Genomic DNA, 20903 nt, shown 5'->3' with positions numbered 1-20903 from the left:
CTTAGAAGGGCCATTGACGGAAGTGTGCCATCTCTGACGTTCTTTTCAAGAAGGATAAACTCGGAAGGGCAAGCTTGGAAATAAAACGTACAAAATGTCAACAGGACCAGGGATTCCCAGCCAGTCTCCCATGCCGGTACTGGCCCGGCCTCAAGCTGCTTAGCAGCTGCGATCTGACGAGGGCATGCATATTCAGCTTAGAATGGCCGTTGACGGAAGTGTGCCATCTCTGACGTTTTTTTCAAGAAGGATAAACTCGGAAGGGCAAGCTTGGAAATAAAACGTACAAAATGTTAACAGGACCAGGGATTCCCAGCCAGTCTCCCATGCCGGTACTGGCCCGGCCTCAGGCTGCTTAGCAGCTGTGATCTGACGAGGGCATGCATATTTAGCTTAGAATGGCCATTGACGCAAGTGTGCAATCTCTGACGTTCTTTTCAAGAAGGATAAACTCGGAAGGGCAAGCTTGGAAATAAAACGTACAAAATGTCAACAGGACCAGGGATTCCCAGCCAGTCTCCCATGCCGGTACTGGCCCGGCCTCAAGCTGCTGCGATCTGACAAGGGCATGCATATTCAGCTTAGAATGGCCATTGACGGAAGTGTGCCATCTCTGACGTTCTTTTCAAGAAGGATAAACTCGGAAGGGCAAGCTTGGAAAAAAAACGTACAAAATGTCAACACGACCAGGGATTCCCAGCCAGTCTCCCATGCCGGTACTGGCCCAGCCTCAAGCTGCTTAGCGGCTGCGATCTGACAAGGGCATGAATATTCAGCTTAGAATGGCCATTGACGGAAGTGTGCCATCTCTGACGTTCTTTTCAAGAAGGATAAACTCGGAAGGGCAAGCTTGGAAAAAAAACGTACAAAATGTCAACAGGACCAGGGATTCCCAGCCAGTCTCCCATGCCGGTACTGGCCCGGCCTCAAGCTGCTTAGCAGCTGCGATCTGACGAGGGCATGCATATTCAGCTTAGAATGGCCGTTGACGGAAGCGTGCCATCTCTGACGTTTTTTTCAAGAAGGATAAACTCGGAAGGGCAAGCTTGGAAAAAAAACGTACAAAATGTCAACAGGACCAGGGATTCCCAGCCAGTCTCCCATGCCGGTACTGGCCCGGCCTCAAGCTGCTTAGCGGCTGCGATCTGACGAGGGCATGCATATTCAGCTTAGAATGGCCGTTGACGGAAGCGTGCCATCTCTGACGTTTTTTTCAAGAAGGATAAACTCGGAAGGGCAAGCTTGGAAATAAAACGTACAAAATGTCAACAGGACCAGGGATTCCCAGCCAGTCTCCCATGCCGGTACTGGCCCGGCCTCAAGCTGCTTAGCGGCTGCGATCTGACGAGGGCATGCATATTCAGCTTAGAATGGCCGTTGACGGAAGCGTGCCATCTCTGACGTTCTTTTCAAGAAGGATAAACTCGGAAGGGCAAGCTTGGAAAAAAAATGTACAAAATGTCAACAGGACCAGGGATTCCCAGCCAGTCTCCTATGCCGGTACTGGCCCGGCCTCAAGCTGCTTAGCGGCTGCGATGTGACGAGGGAATGCATATTCAGCTTAGAATGGCCGTTGACGGACGCGTGCCATCTCTGACGTTCTTTTCAAGAAGGATAAACTCGGAAGGGCAAGCTTGGAAAAAAAACGTACAAAATGTCAACTGGACCAGGGATTCCCAGCCAGTCTCCCATGCCGGTACTGGCCCGGCCTCAAGCTGCTTAGTGGCTGCGATCTGACGAGGGCAGGCATATTCAGCTTAGAATGGCCGTTGACAGAAGCGTGCCATCTCTGACATTTTTTTCAAGAAGGATAAACTCGGAAGGGCAAGCTTGGAAAAAAAACGTACAAAATGTCAACAGGACCAGGGATTCCCAGCCAGTCTCCCATGCCGGTACTGGCCCGGCCTCCGGCTGCTTAGCAGCTGCGATCTGATGAGGGAATGCATATTCAGCTTAGAAGGGCCATTGACGGAAGTGTGCTATCTCTGACGTTCTTTTCAAGAAGGATAAACTCGGAAGGGCAAGCTTGGAAATAAAACGTACAAAATGTCAACAGGACCAGGGATTCCCAGCCAGTCTCCCATGCCGGTACTGGCCCGGCCTCAAGCTGCTTAGCAGCTGCGATCTGACGAGGGCATGCATATTCAGCTTAGAATGGCCGTTGACGGAAGTGTGCCATCTCTGACGTTTTTTTCAAGAAGGATAAACTCGGAAGGGCAAGCTTGGAAATAAAACGTACAAAATGTTAACAGGACCAGGGATTCCCAGCCAGTCTCCCATGCCGGTACTGGCCCGGCCTCAAGCTGCTTAGCAGCTGCGATCTGACGAGGGCATGCATATTTAGCTTAGAATGGCCATTGACGGAAGTGTGCAATCTCTGACGTTCTTTTCAAGAAGGATAAACTCGGAAGGGCAAGCTTGGAAATAAAACGTACAAAATGTCAACAGGACCAGGGATTCCCAGCCAGTCTCCCATGCCAGTACTGGCCCGGCCTCAAGCTGCTGCGATCTGACAAGGGCATGCATATTCAGCTTAGAATGGCCATTGACGGAAGTGTGCCATCTCTGACGTTCTTTTCAAGAAGGATAAACTCGGAAGGGCAAGCTTGGAAAAAAAACGTACAAAATGTCAACATGACCAGGGATTCCCAGCCAGTCTCCCATGCCAGTACTGGCCCAGCCTCAAGCTGCTTAGCGGCTGCGATCTGACAAGGGCATGCATATTCAGCTTAGAATGGCCATTGACGGAAGTGTGCCATCTCTGACGTTCTTTTCAAGAAGGATAAACTCGGAAGGGCAAGCTTGGAAAAAAAACGTACAAAATGTCAACAGGACCAGGGATTCCCAGCCAGTCTCCCATGCCGGTACTGGCCCGGCCTCAAGCTGCTTAGCAGCTGCGATCTGACGAGGGCATGCATATTCAGCTTAGAATGGCCGTTGACGGAATCGTGCCATCTCTGACGTTTTTTTCAAGAAGGATAAACTCGGAAGGGCAAGCTTGGAAAAAAAACGTACAAAATGTCAACAGGACCAGGGATTCCCAGCCAGTCTCCCATGCCGGTACTGGCCCGGCCTCAAGCTGCTTAGCGGCTGCGATCTGACGAGGGCATGCATATTCAGCTTAGAATGGCCGTTGACGGAAGCGTGCCATCTCTGAAGTTCTTTTCAAGAAGGATAAACTCGGAAGGGCAAGCTTGGAAATAAAACGTACAAAATGTCAACAGGACCAGGGATTCCCAGCCAGTCTCCCATGCTGGTACTGGCCCGGCCTCAAGCTGCTTAGCGGCTGCGATCTGACGAGGGCATGCATATTCATCTTAGAATGGCCGTTGACGGAAGCGTGCCATCTCTGACGTTCTTTTCAAGAAGGATAAACTCGGAAGGGCAAGCTTGGAAAAAAAATGTACAAAATGTCAACAGGACCAGGGATTCCCAGCCAGTCTCCTATGCCGGTACTGGCCCGGCTTCAAGCTGCTTAGCGGCTGCGATGTGACGAGGGAATGCATATTCAGCTTAGAATGGCCGTTGACGGACGCGTGCCATCTCTGACGTTCTTTTCAAGAAGGATAAACTCGGAAGGGCAAGCTTGGAAAAAAAACGTACAAAATGTCAACAGGACCAGGGATTCCCAGCCAGTCTCCCATGCCGGTACTGGCCCGGCCTCCGGCTGCTTAGCGGCTGCGATCTGATGAGGGCATGCATATTCAGCTTAGAAGGGCCATTGACGGAAGTGTGCCATCTCTGACGTTCTTTTCAAGAAGGATAAACTCGGAAGGGCAAGCTTGGAAATAAAACGTACAAAATGTCAACAGGACCAGGGATTCCCAGCCAGTCTCCCATGCTGGTACTGGCCCGGCCTCAAGCTGCTGCGATCTGACGAGGGCATGCATATTCAGCTTAGAATGGCCATTGACGGAAGCGTGCCATCTCTGACGTTCTTTTCAAGAAGGATAAACTCGGAAGGGCAAGCTTGGAAAAAAAACGTACAAAATGTCAACAGGACCAGGGATTCCCAGCCAGTCTCCCATGCCGGCACTGGCCCGGCCTCAAGCTGCTTAGCAGCTGCGATCTGACGAGGGCATGCATATTCAGCTTAGAATGGCCGTTGACGGAAGCGTGCCATCTCTGACGTTTTTTTCAAGAAGGATAAACTCGGAAGGGCAAGCTTGGAAAAAAAACGTACAAAATGTCAACAGGACCAGGGATTCCCAGCCAGTCTCCCATGCCGGTACTGGCCCAGCCTCAAGCTGCTTAGCGGCTGCGATCTGACGAGGGCATGCATATTCAGCTTAGAATGGCCGTTGACGGAAGCATGCCATCTCTGACGTTTTTTTCAAGAAGGATAAACTCGGAAGGGCAAGCTTGGAAATAAAACGTACAAAATGTCAACAGGACCAGGGATTCCCAGCCAGTCTCCCATGCCGGTACTGGCCCGGCCTCAAGCTGCTGCGATCTGACGAGGGCATGCATATTCAGCTTAGAATGGCCGTTGACGGAAGCGTGCCATCTCTGACGTTCTTTTCAAGAAGGATAAACTCGGAAGGGCAAGCTTGGAAAAAAAACGTACAAAATGTCAACACGACCAGGGATTCCCAGCCAGTCTCCCATGCCAGTACTGGCCCAGCCTCAAGCTGCTTAGCGGCTGCAATCTGACAAGGGCATGCATATTCAGCTTAGAATGGCCATTGACGGAAGTGTGCCATCTCTGACGTTCTTTTCAAGAAGGATAAACTCGGAAGGGCAAGCTTGGAAATAAAACGTACAAAATGTCAACAGGACCAGGGATTCCCAGCCAGTCTCCCATGCCGGTACTGGCCCGGCCTCAAGCTGCTTAGCGGCTGCAATCTGACGAGGGCATGCATATTCAGCTTAGAATGACCGTTGACAGAAGCGTGCCATCTCTGACGTTTTTTTCAAGAAGGATAAACTCGGAAGGGCAAGCTTGGAAATAAAACATACAAAATGTTAACAGGACCAGGGATTCCCAGCCAGTCTCCCATGCCGGTACTGGCCCGGCCTCAAGCTGCTTAGCAGCTGCAATCTGACAAGGGCATGCATATTCAGCTTAGAATGGCCGTTGACAGGAGTGTGCCATCTCTGACGTTCTTTTCAAGAATGATAAACTCGGAAGGGCAAGCTTGGAAATAAAACGTACAAAATGTCAACAGGACCAGGGATTCCCAGCCAGTCTCCCATGCCGGTACTGGCCCGGCCTCAAGCTGCTGCGATGTGACGAGGGCATGCATATTCAGCTTAGAATGGCCGTTGACGGAAGCGTGCCATCTCTGACGTTCTTTTCAAGAAGGATAAACTCGGAAGGGCAAGCTTGGAAAAAAAACATACAAAATGTCAACACGACCAGGGATTCCCAGCCAGTCTCCCATGCCAGTACTGGCCCAGCCTCAAGCTGCTTAGCGGCTGCGATCTGACAAGGGCATGCATATTCAGCTTAGAATGGCCATTGACGGAAGTGTGCCATCTCTGACGTTCTTTTCAAGAAGGATAAACTCGGAAGGGCAAGCTTGGAAAAAAAACGTACAAAATGTCAACAGGACCAGGGATTCCCAGCCAGTCTCCCATGCCGGTACTGGCCCGGCCTCAAGCTGCTTAGCAGCTGCGATCTGACGAGGGCATGCATATTCAGCTTAGAATGGCCGTTGACGGAAGCGTGCCATCTCTGACGTTTTTTTCAAGAAGGATAAACTCGGAAGGGCAAGCTTGGAAAAAAAACGTACAAAATGTCAACAGGACCAGGGATTCCCAGCCAGTCTCCCATGCCGGTACTGGCCCGGCCTCAAGCTGCTTAGCGGCTGCGATCTGACGAGGGCATGCATATTCAGCTTAGAATGGCCGTTGACAGAAGCGTGCCATCTCTGACGTTCTTTTCAAGAAGGATAAACTCGGAAGGGCAAGCTTGGAAATAAAACGTACAAAATGTCAACAGGACCAGGGATTCCCAGCCAGTCTCCCATGCCGGTACTGGCCCGGCCTCAAGCTGCTTAGCGGCTGCGATCTGACGAGGGCATGCATATTCAGCTTAGAATGGCCGTTGACGGAAGCGTGCCATCTCTGACGTTCTTTTCAAGAAGGATAAACTCGGAAGGGCAAGCTTGGAAATAAAACGTACAAAATGTCAACAGGACCAGGGATTCCCAGCCAGTCTCCCATGCTGGTACTGGCCCAGCCTCAAGCTGCTTAGCGGCTGCGATCTGACGAGGGCATGCATATTCATCTTAGAATGGCCGTTGACGGAAGCGTGCCATCTCTGACGTTCTTTTCAAGAAGGATAAACTCGGAAGGGCAAGCTTGGAAAAAAAATGTACAAAATGTCAACAGGACCAGAGATTCCCAGCCAGTCTCCTATGCCGGTACTGGCCCGGCTTCAAGCTGCTTAGCGGCTGCGATGTGACGAGGGAATGCATATTCAGCTTAGAATGGCCGTTGACGGACGCGTGCCATCTCTGACGTTCTTTTCAAGAAGGATAAACTCGGAAGGGCAAGCTTGGAAAAAAAACGTACAAAATGTCAACAGGACCAGGGATTCCCAGCCAGTCTCCCATGCCGGTACTGGCCCGGCCTCAAGCTGCTTAGTGGCTGCGATCTGACGAGGGCAGGCATATTCAGCTTAGAATGGCCGTTGACAGAAGCGTGCCATCTCTGACGTTTTTTTCAAGAAGGATAAACTCGGAAGGGCAAGCTTGGAAAAAAAACGTACAAAATGTCAACAGGACCAGGGATTCCCAGCCAGTCTCCCATGCCGGTACTGGCCCGGCCTCTGGCTGCTTAGCGGCTGCGATCTGATGAGGGCATGCATATTCAGCTTAGAAGGGCCATTGACGGAAGTGTGCCATCTCTGACGTTCTTTTCAAGAAGGATAAACTCGGAAGGGCAAGCTTGGAAATAAAACGTACAAAATGTCAACAGGACCAGGGATTCCCAGCCAGTCTCCCATGCCGGTACTGGCCCGGCCTCAAGCTGCTGCGATCTGACGAGGGCATGCATATTCAGCTTAGAATGGCCGTTGACGGAAGCGTGCCATCTCTGACGTTCTTTTCAAGAAGGATAAACTCGGAAGGGCAAGCTTGGAAAAAAAACGTACAAAATGTCAACAGGACCAGGGATTCCCAGCCAGTCTCCCATGCCGGTACTGGCCCGGCCTCAAGCTGCTTAGTGGCTGCGATCTGACGAGGGCATGCATATTCAGCTTAGAATGGCCGTTGACAGAAGCGTGCCATCTCTGACGTTTTTTTCAAGAAGGATAAACTCGGAAGGGCAAGCTTGGAAATAAAACATACAAAATGTTAACAGGACCAGTGATTCCCAGCCAGTCTCCCATGCCGGTACTGGCCCGGCCTCAAGCTGCTTAGCAGCTGCAATCTGACAAGGGCATGCATATTCAGCTTAGAATGGCCGTTGACAGGAGCGTGCCATCTCTGACGTTCTTTTCAAGAAGGATAAACTCGGAAGGGCAAGCTTGGAAATAAAACGTACAAAATGTCAACAGGACCAGGGATTCCCAGCCAGTCTCCCATGCCGGTACTGGCCCGGCCTCAAGCTGCTGCGATCTGACGAGGGCATGCATATTCAGCTTAGAATGGCCGTTGACGGAAGCGTGCCATCTCTGACGTTCTTTTCAAGAAGGATAAACTCGGAAGGGCAAGCTTGGAAAAAAAACGTACAAAATGTCAACAGGACCAGGGATTCCCAGCCAGTCTCCCATGCCGGTACTGGCCCGGCCTCAAGCTGCTTAGCGGCTGCGATCTGACGAGGGCATGCATATTCAGCTTAGAATGGCCGTTGACGGAAGCGTGCCATCTCTGACGTTCTTTTCAAGAAGGATAAACTCGGAAGGGCAAGCTTGGAAATAAAACGTACAAAATGTCAACAGGACCAGGGATTCCCAGCCAGTCTCCCATGCTGGTACTGGCCCGGCCTCAAGCTGCTTAGCGGCTGCGATCTGACGAGGGCATGCATATTCATCTTAGAATGGCCGTTGACGGAAGCGTGCCATCTCTGACGTTCTTTTCAAGAAGGATAAACTCGGAAGGGCAAGCTTGGAAAAAAAATGTACAAAATGTCAACAGGACCAGGGATTCCCAGCCAGTCTCCTATGCCGGTACTGGCCCGGCTTCAAGCTGCTTAGCGGCTGCGATGTGACGAGGGAATGCATATTCAGCTTAGAATGGCCGTTGACGGACGCGTGCCATCTCTGACGTTCTTTTCAAGAAGGATAAACTCGGAAGGGCAAGCTTGGAAAAAAAACATACAAAATGTCAACAGGACCAGGGATTCCCAGCCAGTCTCCCATGCCGGTACTGGCCCGGCCTCAAGCTGCTTAGCGGCTGCGATCTGACGAGGGCATGCATATTCAGCTTAGAATGGCCGTTGACGGAAGCGTGCCATCTCTGACGTTCTTTTCAAGAAGGATAAACTCGGAAGGGCAAGCTTGGAAATAAAACGTACAAAATGTCAACAGGACCAGGGATTCCCAGCCAGTCTCCCATGCCGGTACTGGCCCGGCCTCAAGCTGCTTAGCGGCTGCGATCTGACGAGGGCATGCATATTCAGCTTAGAATGGCCGTTGACGGAAGCGTGTCATCTCTGACGTTCTTTTCAAGAAGGATAAACTCGGAAGGGCAAGCTTGGAAAAAAAATGTACAAAATGTCAACAGGACCAGGGATTCCCAGCCAGTCTCCTATGCCGGTACTGGCCCGGCCTCAAGCTGCTTAGCGGCTGCGATGTGACGAGGGAATGCATATTCAGCTTAGAATGGCCGTTGACGGACGCGTGCCATCTCTGACGTTCTTTTCAAGAAGGATAAACTCGGAAGGGCAAGCTTGGAAAAAAAACGTACAAAATGTCAACAGGACCAGGGATTCCCAGCCAGCCTCCCATGCCGGTACTGGCCCGGCCTCAAGCTGCTTAGTGGCTGCGATCTGACGAGGGCAGGCATATTCAGCTTAGAATGGCCGTTGACAGAAGCGTGCCATCTCTGACGTTTTTTTCAAGAAGGATAAACTCGGAAGGGCAAGCTTGGAAAAAAAACGTACAAGATGTCAACAGGACCAGGGATTCCCAGCCAGTCTCCCATGCCGGTACTGGCCCGGCCTCCGGCTGCTTAGCGGCTGCGATCTGACGAGGGCATGCATATTCAGCTTAGAAGGGCCATTGACGGAAGTGTGCCATCTCTGACGTTCTTTTCAAGAAGGATAAACTCGGAAGGGCAAGCTTGGAAATAAAACGTACAAAATGTCAACAGGACCAGGGATTCCCAGCCAGTCTCCCATGCCGGTACTGGCCCGGCCTCAAGCTGCTTAGCAGCTGCGATCTGACGAGGGCATGCATATTCAGCTTAGAATGGCCGTTGACGGAAGTGTGCCATCTCTGATGTTTTTTTCAAGAAGGATAAACTCGGAAGGGCAAGCTTGGAAATAAAACGTACAAAATGTTAACAGGACCAGGGATTCCCAGCCAGTCTCCCATGCCGGTACTGGCCCGGCCTCAGGCTGCTTAGCAGCTGCGATCTGACGAGGGCATGCATATTTAGCTTAGAATGGCCATTGACGGAAGTGTGCCATCTCTGACGTTCTTTTCAAGAAGGATAAACTCGGAAGGGCAAGCTTGGAAATAAAACGTACAAAATGTCAACAGGACCAGGGATTCCCAGCCAGTCTCCCATGCTGGTACTGGCCCGGCCTCAAGCTGCTGCGATCTGACGAGGGCATGCATATTCAGCTTAGAATGGCCGTTGACGGAAGCGTGCCATCTCTGACGTTCTTTTCAAGAAGGATAAACTCGGAAGGGCAAGCTTGGAAAAAAAACGTACAAAATGTCAACAGGACCAGGGATTCCCAGCCAGTCTCCCATGCCGGCACTGGCCCGGCCTCAAGCTGCTTAGCAGCTGCGATCTGACGAGGGCATGCATATTCAGCTTAGAATGGCCGTTGACGGAAGCGTGCCATCTCTGACGTTTTTTTCAAGAAGGATAAACTCGGAAGGGCAAGCTTGGAAAAAAAACGTACAAAATGTCAACAGGACCAGGGATTCCCAGCCAGTCTCCCATGCCGGTACTGGCCCAGCCTCAAGCTGCTTAGCGGCTGCGATCTGACGAGGGCATGCATATTCAGCTTAGAATGGCCGTTGACGGAAGCGTGCCATCTCTGACGTTTTTTTCAAGAAGGATAAACTCGGAATGGCAAGCTTGGAAATAAAACGTACAAAATGTCAACAGGACCAGGGATTCCCAGCCAGTCTCCCATGCCGGTACTGGCCCGGCCTCAAGCTGCTGCGATCTGACGAGGGCATGCATATTCAGCTTAGAATGGCCGTTGACGGAAGCGTGCCATCTCTGACGTTCTTTTCAAGAAGGATAAACTCGGAAGGGCAAGCTTGGAAAAAAAACATTCAAAATGTCAACAGGACCAGGGATTCCCAGCCAGTCTCCCATGCCGGTACTGGCCCGGCCTCAAGCTGCTTAGCGGCTGCGATCTGACGAGGGCATGCATATTCAGCTTAGAATGGCCGTTGACAGAAGCGTGCCATCTCTGACGTTCTTTTCAAGAAGGATAAACTCGGAAGGGCAAGCTTGGAAATAAAACGTACAAAATGTCAACAGGACCAGGGATTCCCAGCCAGTCTCCCATGCCGGTACTGGCCCGGCCTCAAGCTGCTTAGTGGCTGCGATCTGACGAGGGCATGCATATTCAGCTTAGAATGGCCGTTGACGGAAGCGTGCCATCTCTGACGTTTTTTTCAAGAAGAATAAACTCGGAAGGGCAAGCTTGGAAAAAAACGTACAAAATGTCAACAGGACCAGGGATTCCCAGCCAGTCTCCCATGCCAGTACTGGCCCGGCCTCAAGCTGCTTAGCGGCTGCGATCTGACGAGGGCAGGCATATTCAGCTTAGAATGGCCGTTGACGGAAGCGTGCCATCTCTGACGTTTTTTTCAAGAAGGATAAACTCGGAAGGGCAAGCTTGGAAAAAAAACGTACAAAATGTCAACAGGACCAGGGATTCCCAGCCAGTCTTCCATGCCGGTACTGGCCCGGCCTCAGGCTGCTTAGCAGCTGCGATCTGACGAGGGCATGCATATTTAGCTTAGAATGGCCATTGACGGAAGTGTGCAATCTCTGACGTTCTTTTCAAGAAGGATAAACTCGGAAGGGCAAGCTTGGAAATAAAACGTACAAAATGTCAACAGGACCAGGGATTCCCAGCCAGTCTCCCATGCCGGTACTGGCCCGGCCTCAAGCTGCTGCGATCTGACAAGGGCATGCATATTCAGCTTAGAATGGCCATTGACGGAAGTGTGCCATCTCTGACGTTCTTTTCAAGAAGGATAAACTCGGAAGGGCAAGCTTGGAAAAAAAACGTACAAAATGTCAACACGACCAGGGATTCCCAGCCAGTCTCCCATGCCAGTACTGGCCCAGCCTCAAGCTGCTTAGCGGCTGCGATCTGACGAGGGCATGCATATTCATCTTAGAATGGCCGTTGACGGAAGCGTGCCATCTCTGACGTTCTTTTCAAGAAGGATAAACTCGGAAGGGCAAGCTTGGAAAAAAAATGTACAAAATGTCAACAGGACCAGGGATTCCCAGCCAGTCTCCTATGCCGGTACTGGCCCGGCTTCAAGCTGCTTAGCGGCTGCGATGTGACGAGGGAATGCATATTCAGCTTAGAATGGCCGTTGACGGACGCGTGCCATCTCTGACGTTCTTTTCAAGAAGGATAAACTCGGAAGGGCAAGCTTGGAAAAAAAACGTACAAAATGTCAACAGGACCAGGGATTCCCAGCCAGTCTCCCATGCCGGTACTGGCCCGGCCTCAAGCTGCTTAGTGGCTGCGATCTGACGAGGGCAGGCATATTCAGCTTAGAATGGCCGTTGACAGAAGCGTGCCATCTCTGACGTTTTTTTCAAGAAGGATAAACTCGGAAGGGCAAGCTTGGAAAAAAAACGTACAAAATGTCAACAGGACCAGGGATTCCCAGCCAGTCTCCCATGCCGGTACTGGCCCGGCCTCTGGCTGCTTAGCGGCTGCGATCTGATGAGGGCATGCATATTCAGCTTAGAAGGGCCATTGACGGAAGTGTGCCATCTCTGACGTTCTTTTCAAGAAGGATAAACTCGGAAGGGCAAGCTTGGAAATAAAACGTACAAAATGTCAACAGGACCAGGGATTCCCAGCCAGTCTCCCATGCTGGTACTGGCCCGGCCTCAAGCTGCTGCGATCTGACGAGGGCATGCATATTCAGCTTAGAATGGCCGTTGACGGAAGCGTGCCATCTCTGACGTTCTTTTCAAGAAGGATAAACTCGGAAGGGCAAGCTTGGAAAAAAAACGTACAAAGTGTCAACAGGACCAGGGATTCCCAGCCAGTCTCCCATGCCGGCACTGGCCCGGCCTCAAGCTGCTTAGCAGCTGCGATCTGACGAGGGCATGCATATTCAGCTTAGAATGGCCGTTGACGGAAGCGTGCCATCTCTGACGTTTTTTTCAAGAAGGATAAACTCGGAAGGGCAAGCTTGGAAAAAAAACGTACAAAATGTCAACAGGACCAGGGATTCCCAGCCAGTCTCCCATGCCGGTACTGGCCCAGCCTCAAGCTGCTTAGCGGCTGCGATCTGACGAGGGCATGCATATTCAGCTTAGAATGGCCGTTGACGGAAGCGTGCCATCTCTGACGTTTTTTTCAAGAAGGATAAACTCGGAAGGGCAAGCTTGGAAATAAAACGTACAAAATGTCAACAGGACCAGGGATTCCCAGCCAGTCTCCCATGCCGGTACTGGCCCGGCCTCAAGCTGCTGCGATCTGACGAGGGCATGCATATTCAGCTTAGAATGGCCGTTGACGGAAGCGTGCCATCTCTGACGTTCTTTTCAAGAAGGATAAACTCGGAAGGGCAAGCTTGGAAAAAAAACATTCAAAATGTCAACAGGACCAGGGATTCCCAGCCAGTCTCCCATGCCGGTACTGGCCCGGCCTCAAGCTGCTTAGCGGCTGCGATCTGACGAGGGAATGCATATTCAGCTTAGAATGGCCGTTGACAGAAGCGTGCCATCTCTGACGTTCTTTTCAAGAAGGATAAACTCGGAAGGGCAAGCTTGGAAATAAAACGTACAAAATGTCAACAGGACCAGGGATTCCCAGCCAGTCTCCCATGCCGGTACTGGCCCGGCCTCAAGCTGCTTAGCGGCTGCGATCTGACGAGGGCATGCATATTCAGCTTAGAATGGCCGTTGACGGAAGCGTGCCATCTCTGACGTTTTTTTCAAGAAGAATAAACTCGGAAGGGCAAGCTTGGAAAAAAACGTACAAAATGTCAACAGGACCAGGGATTCCCAGCCAGTCTCCCATGCCAGTACTGCCCCGGCCTCAAGCTGCTTAGCGGCTGCGATCTGACGAGGGCAGGCATATTCAGCTTAGAATGGCCGTTGACGGAAGCGTGCCATCTCTGACGTTTTTTTCAAGAAGGATAAACTCGGTAGGGCAAGCTTGGAAAAAAAACGTACAAAATGTCAACAGGACCAGGGATTCCCAGCCAGTCTTCCATGCCGGTACTGGCCCGGCCTCAGGCTGCTTAGCAGCTGCGATCTGACGAGGGCATGCATATTTAGCTTAGAATGGCCATTGACGGAAGTGTGCAATCTCTGACGTTCTTTTCAAGAAGGATAAACTCGGAAGGGCAAGCTTGGAAATAAAACGTACAAAATGTCAACAGGACCAGGGATTCCCAGCCAGTCTCCCATGCCGGTACTGGCCCGGCCTCAAGCTGCTGCGATCTGACAAGGGCATGCATATTGAGCTTAGAATGGCCATTGACGGAAGTGTGCCATCTCTGACGTTCTTTTCAAGAAGGATAAACTCGGAAGGGCAAGCTTGGAAAAAAAACGTACAAAATGTCAACACGACCAGGGATTCCCAGCCAGTCTCCCATGCCAGTACTGGCCCAGCCTCAAGCTGCTTAGCGGCTGCAATCTGACAAGGGCATGCATATTCAGCTTAGAATGGCCATTGACGGAAGTGTGCCATCTCTGACGTTCTTTTCAAGAAGGATAAACTCGGAAGGGCAAGCTTGGAAATAAAACGTACAAAATGTCAACAGGACCAGGGATTCCCAGCCAGTCTCCCATGCCGGTACTGGCCCGGCCTCAAGCTGCTTAGCGGCTGCAATCTGACGAGGGCATGCATATTCAGCTTAGAATGGCCGTTGACAGAAGCGTGCCATCTCTGACGTTTTTTTCAAGAAGGATAAACTCGGAAGGGCAAGCTTGGAAATAAAACATACAAAATGTTAACAGGACCAGGGATTCCCAGCCAGTCTCCCATGCCGGTACTGGCCCGGCCTCAAGCTGCTTAGCAGCTGCAATCTGACAAGGGCATGCATATTCAGCTTAGAATGGCCGTTGACAGGAGCGTGCCATCTCTGATGTTCTTTTCAAGAAGGATAAACTCGGAAGGGCAAGCTTGGAAATAAAACGTACAAAATGTCAACAGGACCAGGGATTCCCAGCCAGTCTCCCATGCCGGTACTGGCCCGGCCTCAAGCTGCTGCGATGTGACGAGGGCATGCATATTCAGCTTAGAATGGCCGTTGACGGAAGCGTGCCATCTCTGACGTTCTTTTCAAGAAGGATAAACTCGGAAGGGCAAGCTTGGAAAAAAAACGTACAAAATGTCAACAGGACCAGGGATTCCCAGCCAGTCTCCCATGCCGGTACTGGCCCGGCCTCAAGCTGCTTAGCGGCTGCGATCTGACGAGGGCATGCATATTCAGCTTAGAATGGCCGTTGACGGAAGCGTGCCATCTCTGACGTTCTTTTCAAGAAGGATAAACTCGGAAGGGCAAGCTTGGAAATAAAACGTACAAAATGTCAACAGGACCAGGGATTCCCAGCCAGTCTCCCATGCTGGTACTGGCCCGGCCTCAAGCTGCTTAGCGGCTGCGATCTGACGAGGGCATGCATATTCATCTTAGAATGGCCGTTGACGGAAGCGTGCCATCTCTGACGTTCTTTTCAAGAAGGATAAACTCGGAAGGGCAAGCTTGGAAAAAAAATGTACAAAATGTCAACAGGACCAGGGATTCCCAGCCAGTCTCCTATGCCGGTACTGGCCCGGCTTCAAGCTGCTTAGCGGCTGCGATGTGACGAGGGAATGCATATTCAGCTTAGAATGGCCGTTGACGGACGCGTGCCATCTCTGACGTTCTTTTCAAGAAGGATAAACTCGGAAGGGCAAGCTTGGAAAAAAAACATACAAAATGTCAACAGGACCAGGGATTCCCAGCCAGTCTCCCATGCCGGTACTGGCCCGGCCTCAAGCTGCTTAGCGGCTGCGATCTGACGAGGGCATGCATATTCAGCTTAGAATGGCCGTTGACGGAAGCGTGCCATCTCTGACGTTCTTTTCAAGAAGGATAAACTCGGAAGGGCAAGCTTGGAAATAAAACGTACAAAATGTCAACAGGACAAGGGATTCCCAGCCAGTCTCCCATGCCGGTACTGACCCGGCCTCAAGCTGCTTAGCGGCTGCGATCTGACGAGGGCATGCATATTCAGCTTAGAATGGCCGTTAACGGAAGCGTGTCATCTCTGACGTTCTTTTCAAGAAGGATAAACTCGGAAGGGCAAGCTTGGAAAAAAAATGTACAAAATGTCAACAGGACCAGGGATTCCCAGCCAGTCTCCTATGCCGGTACTGGCCCGGCCTCAAGCTGCTTAGTGGCTGCGATCTGACGAGGGCAGGGATATTCAGCTTAGAATGGCCGTTGACAGAAGCGTGCCATCTCTGACGTTTTTTTCAAGAAGGATAAACTCGGAAGGGCAAGCTTGGAAAAAAAACGTACAAAATGTCAACAGGACCAGGGATTCCCAGCCAGTCTCCCATGCCGGTACTGGCCCGGCCTCCGGCTGCTTAGCGGCTGCGATCTGATGAGGGCATGCCTATTCAGCTTAGAAGGGCCATTGACGGAAGTGTGCCATCTCTGACGTTCTTTTCAAGAAGGATAAACTCGGAAGGGCAAGCTTGGAAATAAAACGTACAAAATGTCAACAGGACCAGGGATTCCCAGCCAGTCTCCCATGCCGGTACTGGCCCGGCCTCAAGCTGCTTAGCAGCTGCGATCTGACGAGGGCATGCATATTCAGCTTAGAATGGCCGTTGACGGAAGTGTGCCATCTCTGACGTTTTTTTCAAGAAGGATAAACTCGGAAGGGCAAGCTTGGAAATAAAACGTACAAAATGTTAACAGGACCAGGGATTCCCAGCCAGTCTCCCATGCCGGTACTGGCCCGGCCTCAGGCTGCTTAGCAGCTGCGATCTGACGAGGGCATGCATATTTAGCTTAGAATGGCCATTGACGGAAGTGTGCAATCTCTGACGTTCTTTTCAAGAAGGATAAACTCGGAAGGGCAAGCTTGGAAATAAAACGTACAAAATGTCAACAGGACCAGGGATTCCCAGCCAGTCTCCCATGCTGGTACTGGCCCGGCCTCAAGCTGCTTAGCGGCTGCGATCTGACGAGGGCATGCATATTCAGCTTAGAATGGCCGTTGACGGAAGCGTGCCATCTCTGACGTTCTTTTCAAGAAGGATAAACTCGGAAGGGCAAGCTTGGAAATAAAACGTACAAAATGTCAACAGGACCAGGGATTCCCAGCCAGTCTCCCATGCTGGTACTGGCCCAGCCTCAAGCTGCTTAGCGGCTGCGATCTGACGAGGGCATGCATATTCATCTTAGAATGGCCGTTGACGGAAGTGTGCCATCTCTGACGTTCTTTTCAAGAAGGATAAACTCGGAAGGGCAAGCTTGGAAAAAAAATGTACAAAATGTCAACAGGACCAGGGATTCCCAGCCAGTCTCCTATGCCGGTACTGGCCCGGCTTCAAGCTGCTTAGCGGCTGCGATGTGACGAGGGAATGCATATTCAGCTTAGAATGGCCGTTGACGGACGCGTGCCATCTCTGACGTTCTTTTCAAGAAGGATAAACTCGGAAGGGCAAGCTTGGAAAAAAAACGTACAAAATGTCAACAGGACCAGGGATTCCCAGCCAGTCTCCCATGCCGGTACTGGCCCGGCCTCAAGCTGCTTAGTGGCTGCGATCTGACGAGGGCAGGCATATTCAGCTTAGAATGGCCGTTGACAGAAGCGTGCCATCTCTGACGTTTTTTTCAAGAAGGATAAACTCGGAAGGGCAAGCTTGGAAAAAAAACGTACAAAATGTCAACAGGACCAGGGATTCCCAGCCAGTCTCCCATGCCGGTACTGGCCCGGCCTCTGGCTGCTTAGCGGCTGCGATCTGATGAGGGCATGCATATTCAGCTTAGAAGGGCCATTGACGGAAGTGTGCCATCTCTGACGTTCTTTTCAAGAAGGATAAACTCGGAAGGGCAAGCTTGGAAATAAAACGTACAAAATGTCAACAGGACCAGGGATTCCCAGCCAGTCTCCCATGCTGGTACTGGCCCGGCCTCAAGCTGCTGCGATCTGACGAGGGCATGCATATTCAGCTTAGAATGGCCGTTGGCGGAAGCGTGCCATCTCTGACGTTCTTTTCAAGAAGGATAAACTCGGAAGGGCAAGCTTGGAAAAAAAACGTACAAAATGTCAACAGGACCAGGGATTCCCAGCCAGTCTCCCATGCCGGCACTGGCCCGGCCTCAAGCTGCTTAGCAGCTGCGATCTGACGAGGGCATGCATATTCAGCTTAGAATGGCCGTTGACGGAAGCGTGCCATCTCTGACGTTTTTTTCAAGAAGGATAAACTCGGAAGGGCAAGCTTGGAAAAAAAACGTACAAAATGTCAACAGGACCAGGGATTCCCAGCCAGTCTCCCATGCCGGTACTGGCCCAGCCTCAAGCTGCTTAGCGGCTGCGATCTGACGAGGGCATGCATATTCAGCTTAGAATGGCCGTTGACGGAAGCGTGCCATCTCTGACGTTTTTTTCAAGAAGGATAAACTCGGAAGGGCAAGCTTGGAAATAAAACGTACAAAATGTCAACAGGACCAGGGATTCCCAGCCAGTCTCCCATGCCGGTACTGGCCCGGCCTCAAGCTGCTGCGATCTGACGAGTGCATGCATATTCAGCTTAGAATGGCCGTTGACGGAAGCGTGCCATCTCTGACGTTCTTTTCAAGAAGGATAAACTCGGAAGGGCAAGCTTGGAAAAAAAACATTCAAAATGTCAACAGGACCAGGGATTCCCAGCCAGTCTCCCATGCCGGTACTGGCCCGGCCTCAAGCTGCTTAGCGGCTGCGATCTGACGAGGGAATGCATATTCAGCTTAGAATGGCCGTTGACAGAAGCGTGCCCTCTCTGACGTTCTTTTCAAGAAGGATAAACTCGGAAGGGCAAGCTTGGAAATAAAACGTACAAAATGTCAACAGGACCAGGGATTCCCAGCCAGTCTCCCATGCCGGTACTGGCCCGGCCTCAAGCTGCTTAGCGGCTGCGATCTGACGAGGGCATGCATATTCAGCTTAGAATGGCCGTTGACGGAAGCGTGCCATCTCTGACGTTTTTTTCAAGAAGAATAAACTCGGAAGGGCAAGCTTGGAAAAAAACGTACAAAATGTCAACAGGACCAGGGATTCCCAGCCAGTCTCCCATGCCAGTACTGCCCCGGCCTCAAGCTGCTTAGCGGCTGCGATCTGACGAGGGCAGGCATATTCAGCTTAGAATGGCCGTTGACGGAAGTGTGCCATCTCTGACGTTTTTTTCAAGAAGGATAAACTCGGTAGGGCAAGCTTGGAAAAAAAACGTACAAAATGTCAACAGGACCAGGGATTCCCAGCCAGTCTTCCATGCCGGTACTGGCCCGGCCTCAGGCTGCTTAGCAGCTGCGATCTGACGAGGGCATGCATATTTAGCTTAGAATGGCCATTGACGGAAGTGTGCAATCTCTGACGTTCTTTTCAAGAAGGATAAACTCGGAAGGGCAAGCTTGGAAATAAAACGTACAAAATGTCAACAGGACCAGGGATTCCCAGCCAGTCTCCCATGCCGGTACTGGCCCGGCCTCAAGCTGCTGCGATCTGACAAGGGCATGCATATTCAGCTCAGAATGGCCATTGACGGAAGTGTGCCATCTCTGACGTTCTTTTCAAGAAGGATAAACTCGGAAGGGCAAGCTTGGAAAAAAAACGTACAAAATGTCAACACGACCAGGGATTCCCAGCCAGTCTCCCATGCCAGTACTGGCCCAGCCTCAAGCTGCTTAGCGGCTGCAATCTGACAAGGGCATGCATATTCAGCTTAGAATGGCCATTGACGGAAGTGTGCCATCTCTGACGTTCTTTTCAAGAAGGATAAACTCGGAAGGGCAAGCTTGGAAATAAAACGTACAAAATGTCAACAGGACCCGGGATTCCCAGCCAGTCTCCCATGCCGGTACTGGCCCGGCCTCAAGCTGCTTAGCGGCTGCAATCTGACGAGGGCATGCATATTCAGCTTAGAATGGCCGTTGACAGAAGCGTGCCATCTCTGACGTTTTTTTCAAGAAGGATAAACTCGGAAGGGCAAGCTTGGAAATAAAACATACAAAATGTTAACAGGACCAGGGATTCCCAGCCAGTCTCCCATGCCGGTACTGGCCCGGCCTCAAGCTGCTTAGCAGCTGCAATCTGACAAGGGAAGGCATATTCAGCTTAGAATGGCCGTTGACAGGAGCGTGCCATCTCTGACGTTCTTTTCAAGAAGGATAAACTCGGAAGGGCAAACTTGGAAATAAAACGTACAAAATGTCAACAGGACCAGGGATTCCCAGCCAGTCTCCCATGCCGGTACTGGCCCGGCCTCAAGCTGCTGCGATGTGACGAGGGCATGCATATTCAGCTTAGAATGGCCGTTGACGGAAGCGTGCCATCTCTGACGTTCTTTTCAAGAAGGATAAACTCGGAAGGGCAAGCTTGGAAAAAAAACGTACAAAATGTCAACAGGACCAGGGATTCCCAGCCAGTCTACCATGCCGGTACTGGCCCGGCCTCAAGCTGCTTAGCGGCTGCGATCTGACGAGGGCATGCATATTCAGCTTAGAATGGCCGTTGACAGAAGCGTGCCATCTCTGACGTTCTTTTCAAGAAGGATAAACTCGGAAGGGCAAGCTTGGAAATAAAACGTACAAAATGTCAACAGGACCAGGGATTCCCAGCCAGTCTCCCATGCTGGTACTGGCCCGGCCTCAAGCTGCTTAGCGGCTGCGATCTGACGAGGGCATGCATATTCATCTTAGAATGGCCGTTGACGGAAGCGTGCCATCTCTGACGTTCTTTTCAAGAAGGATAAACTCGGAAGGGCAAGCTTGGAAAAAAAATGTACAAAATGTCAACAGGACCAGGGATTCCCAGCCAGTCTCCTATGCCGGTACTGGCCCGGCTTCAAGCTGCTTAGCGGCTGCGATGTGACGAGGGAATGCATATTCAGCTTAGAATGGCCGTTGACGGACGCGTGCCATCTCTGACGTTCTTTTCAAGAAGGATAAACTCGGAAGGGCAAGCTTGGAAAAAAACATACAAAATGTCAACAGGACCAGGGATTCCCAGCCAGTCTCCCATGCCGGTACTGGCCCGGCCTCAAGCTGCTTAGCGGCTGCGATCTGACGAGGGCATGCATATTCAGCTTAGAATGGCCGTTGACGGAAGCGTGCCATCTCTGACGTTCTTTTCAAGAAGGATAAACTCGGAAGGGCAAGCTTGGAAATAAAACGTACAAAATGTCAACAGGACCAGGGATTCCCAGCCAGTCTCCCATGCCGGTACTGGCCCGGCCTCAAGCTGCTTAGCGGCTGCGATCTGACGAGGGCATGCATATTCAGCTTAGAATGGCCGTTGACGGAAGCGTGTCATCTCTGACGTTCTTTTCAAGAAGGATAAACTCGGAAGGGCAAGCTTGGA

At 51.3% G+C, this 20903-nt stretch overlaps 34 pseudogenes; all 34 read right to left on the bottom strand.

Annotated features, from left to right (window-relative positions):
* Window positions 1-95: 95 nt before the first annotated feature.
* Window positions 96-214, bottom strand: LOC141055930 (5S ribosomal RNA; annotated as a pseudogene).
* A 657-nt stretch (window positions 215-871) lies between these two features.
* Window positions 872-990, bottom strand: LOC141055923 (5S ribosomal RNA; annotated as a pseudogene).
* Window positions 991-1067: 77 nt separating this feature from the next.
* LOC141053630 (5S ribosomal RNA) lies at window positions 1068-1186 on the bottom strand (annotated as a pseudogene).
* Window positions 1187-1263: 77 nt separating this feature from the next.
* LOC141053624 (5S ribosomal RNA) lies at window positions 1264-1382 on the bottom strand (annotated as a pseudogene).
* Window positions 1383-1655: 273 nt separating this feature from the next.
* LOC141051351 (5S ribosomal RNA) lies at window positions 1656-1774 on the bottom strand (annotated as a pseudogene).
* A 273-nt stretch (window positions 1775-2047) lies between these two features.
* Window positions 2048-2166, bottom strand: LOC141055917 (5S ribosomal RNA; annotated as a pseudogene).
* A 657-nt stretch (window positions 2167-2823) lies between these two features.
* LOC141055911 (5S ribosomal RNA) lies at window positions 2824-2942 on the bottom strand (annotated as a pseudogene).
* Window positions 2943-3019: 77 nt separating this feature from the next.
* Window positions 3020-3138, bottom strand: LOC141053620 (5S ribosomal RNA; annotated as a pseudogene).
* A 2405-nt stretch (window positions 3139-5543) lies between these two features.
* Window positions 5544-5662, bottom strand: LOC141055899 (5S ribosomal RNA; annotated as a pseudogene).
* A 77-nt stretch (window positions 5663-5739) lies between these two features.
* On the bottom strand, window positions 5740-5858 carry LOC141053611 (5S ribosomal RNA; annotated as a pseudogene).
* A 77-nt stretch (window positions 5859-5935) lies between these two features.
* LOC141053600 (5S ribosomal RNA) lies at window positions 5936-6054 on the bottom strand (annotated as a pseudogene).
* Window positions 6055-6523: 469 nt separating this feature from the next.
* Window positions 6524-6642, bottom strand: LOC141057318 (5S ribosomal RNA; annotated as a pseudogene).
* Window positions 6643-7103: 461 nt separating this feature from the next.
* On the bottom strand, window positions 7104-7222 carry LOC141051830 (5S ribosomal RNA; annotated as a pseudogene).
* A 461-nt stretch (window positions 7223-7683) lies between these two features.
* On the bottom strand, window positions 7684-7802 carry LOC141053589 (5S ribosomal RNA; annotated as a pseudogene).
* Window positions 7803-8271: 469 nt separating this feature from the next.
* LOC141053578 (5S ribosomal RNA) lies at window positions 8272-8390 on the bottom strand (annotated as a pseudogene).
* Window positions 8391-8467: 77 nt separating this feature from the next.
* LOC141053567 (5S ribosomal RNA) lies at window positions 8468-8586 on the bottom strand (annotated as a pseudogene).
* A 273-nt stretch (window positions 8587-8859) lies between these two features.
* Window positions 8860-8978, bottom strand: LOC141058897 (5S ribosomal RNA; annotated as a pseudogene).
* Window positions 8979-9251: 273 nt separating this feature from the next.
* LOC141055895 (5S ribosomal RNA) lies at window positions 9252-9370 on the bottom strand (annotated as a pseudogene).
* A 1041-nt stretch (window positions 9371-10411) lies between these two features.
* On the bottom strand, window positions 10412-10530 carry LOC141053556 (5S ribosomal RNA; annotated as a pseudogene).
* Window positions 10531-10607: 77 nt separating this feature from the next.
* LOC141051829 (5S ribosomal RNA) lies at window positions 10608-10726 on the bottom strand (annotated as a pseudogene).
* A 76-nt stretch (window positions 10727-10802) lies between these two features.
* LOC141053199 (5S ribosomal RNA) lies at window positions 10803-10921 on the bottom strand (annotated as a pseudogene).
* Window positions 10922-11774: 853 nt separating this feature from the next.
* Window positions 11775-11893, bottom strand: LOC141057313 (5S ribosomal RNA; annotated as a pseudogene).
* A 1237-nt stretch (window positions 11894-13130) lies between these two features.
* Window positions 13131-13249, bottom strand: LOC141053545 (5S ribosomal RNA; annotated as a pseudogene).
* Window positions 13250-13325: 76 nt separating this feature from the next.
* LOC141058875 (5S ribosomal RNA) lies at window positions 13326-13444 on the bottom strand (annotated as a pseudogene).
* Window positions 13445-14681: 1237 nt separating this feature from the next.
* Window positions 14682-14800, bottom strand: LOC141053523 (5S ribosomal RNA; annotated as a pseudogene).
* A 469-nt stretch (window positions 14801-15269) lies between these two features.
* LOC141053512 (5S ribosomal RNA) lies at window positions 15270-15388 on the bottom strand (annotated as a pseudogene).
* A 273-nt stretch (window positions 15389-15661) lies between these two features.
* On the bottom strand, window positions 15662-15780 carry LOC141058029 (5S ribosomal RNA; annotated as a pseudogene).
* A 273-nt stretch (window positions 15781-16053) lies between these two features.
* LOC141055889 (5S ribosomal RNA) lies at window positions 16054-16172 on the bottom strand (annotated as a pseudogene).
* A 273-nt stretch (window positions 16173-16445) lies between these two features.
* Window positions 16446-16564, bottom strand: LOC141051450 (5S ribosomal RNA; annotated as a pseudogene).
* A 469-nt stretch (window positions 16565-17033) lies between these two features.
* Window positions 17034-17152, bottom strand: LOC141057307 (5S ribosomal RNA; annotated as a pseudogene).
* A 1237-nt stretch (window positions 17153-18389) lies between these two features.
* Window positions 18390-18508, bottom strand: LOC141053501 (5S ribosomal RNA; annotated as a pseudogene).
* Window positions 18509-18584: 76 nt separating this feature from the next.
* LOC141058799 (5S ribosomal RNA) lies at window positions 18585-18703 on the bottom strand (annotated as a pseudogene).
* Window positions 18704-20527: 1824 nt separating this feature from the next.
* On the bottom strand, window positions 20528-20646 carry LOC141053490 (5S ribosomal RNA; annotated as a pseudogene).
* A 77-nt stretch (window positions 20647-20723) lies between these two features.
* Window positions 20724-20842, bottom strand: LOC141053479 (5S ribosomal RNA; annotated as a pseudogene).
* Window positions 20843-20903: the final 61 nt, after the last annotated feature.

The sequence above is a fragment of the Dendrobates tinctorius genome, unplaced genomic scaffold (genome assembly GCF_039654945.1).
Source record: "Dendrobates tinctorius isolate UK_male_01 unplaced genomic scaffold, ASM3965494v1 ptg000011l, whole genome shotgun sequence".
Taxonomy (NCBI): domain Eukaryota; kingdom Metazoa; phylum Chordata; class Amphibia; order Anura; family Dendrobatidae; genus Dendrobates; species Dendrobates tinctorius.
The sequence above is the reverse complement of the archived record's forward strand: the minus strand, read 5'-3'. Positions and strand labels throughout refer to the sequence as shown.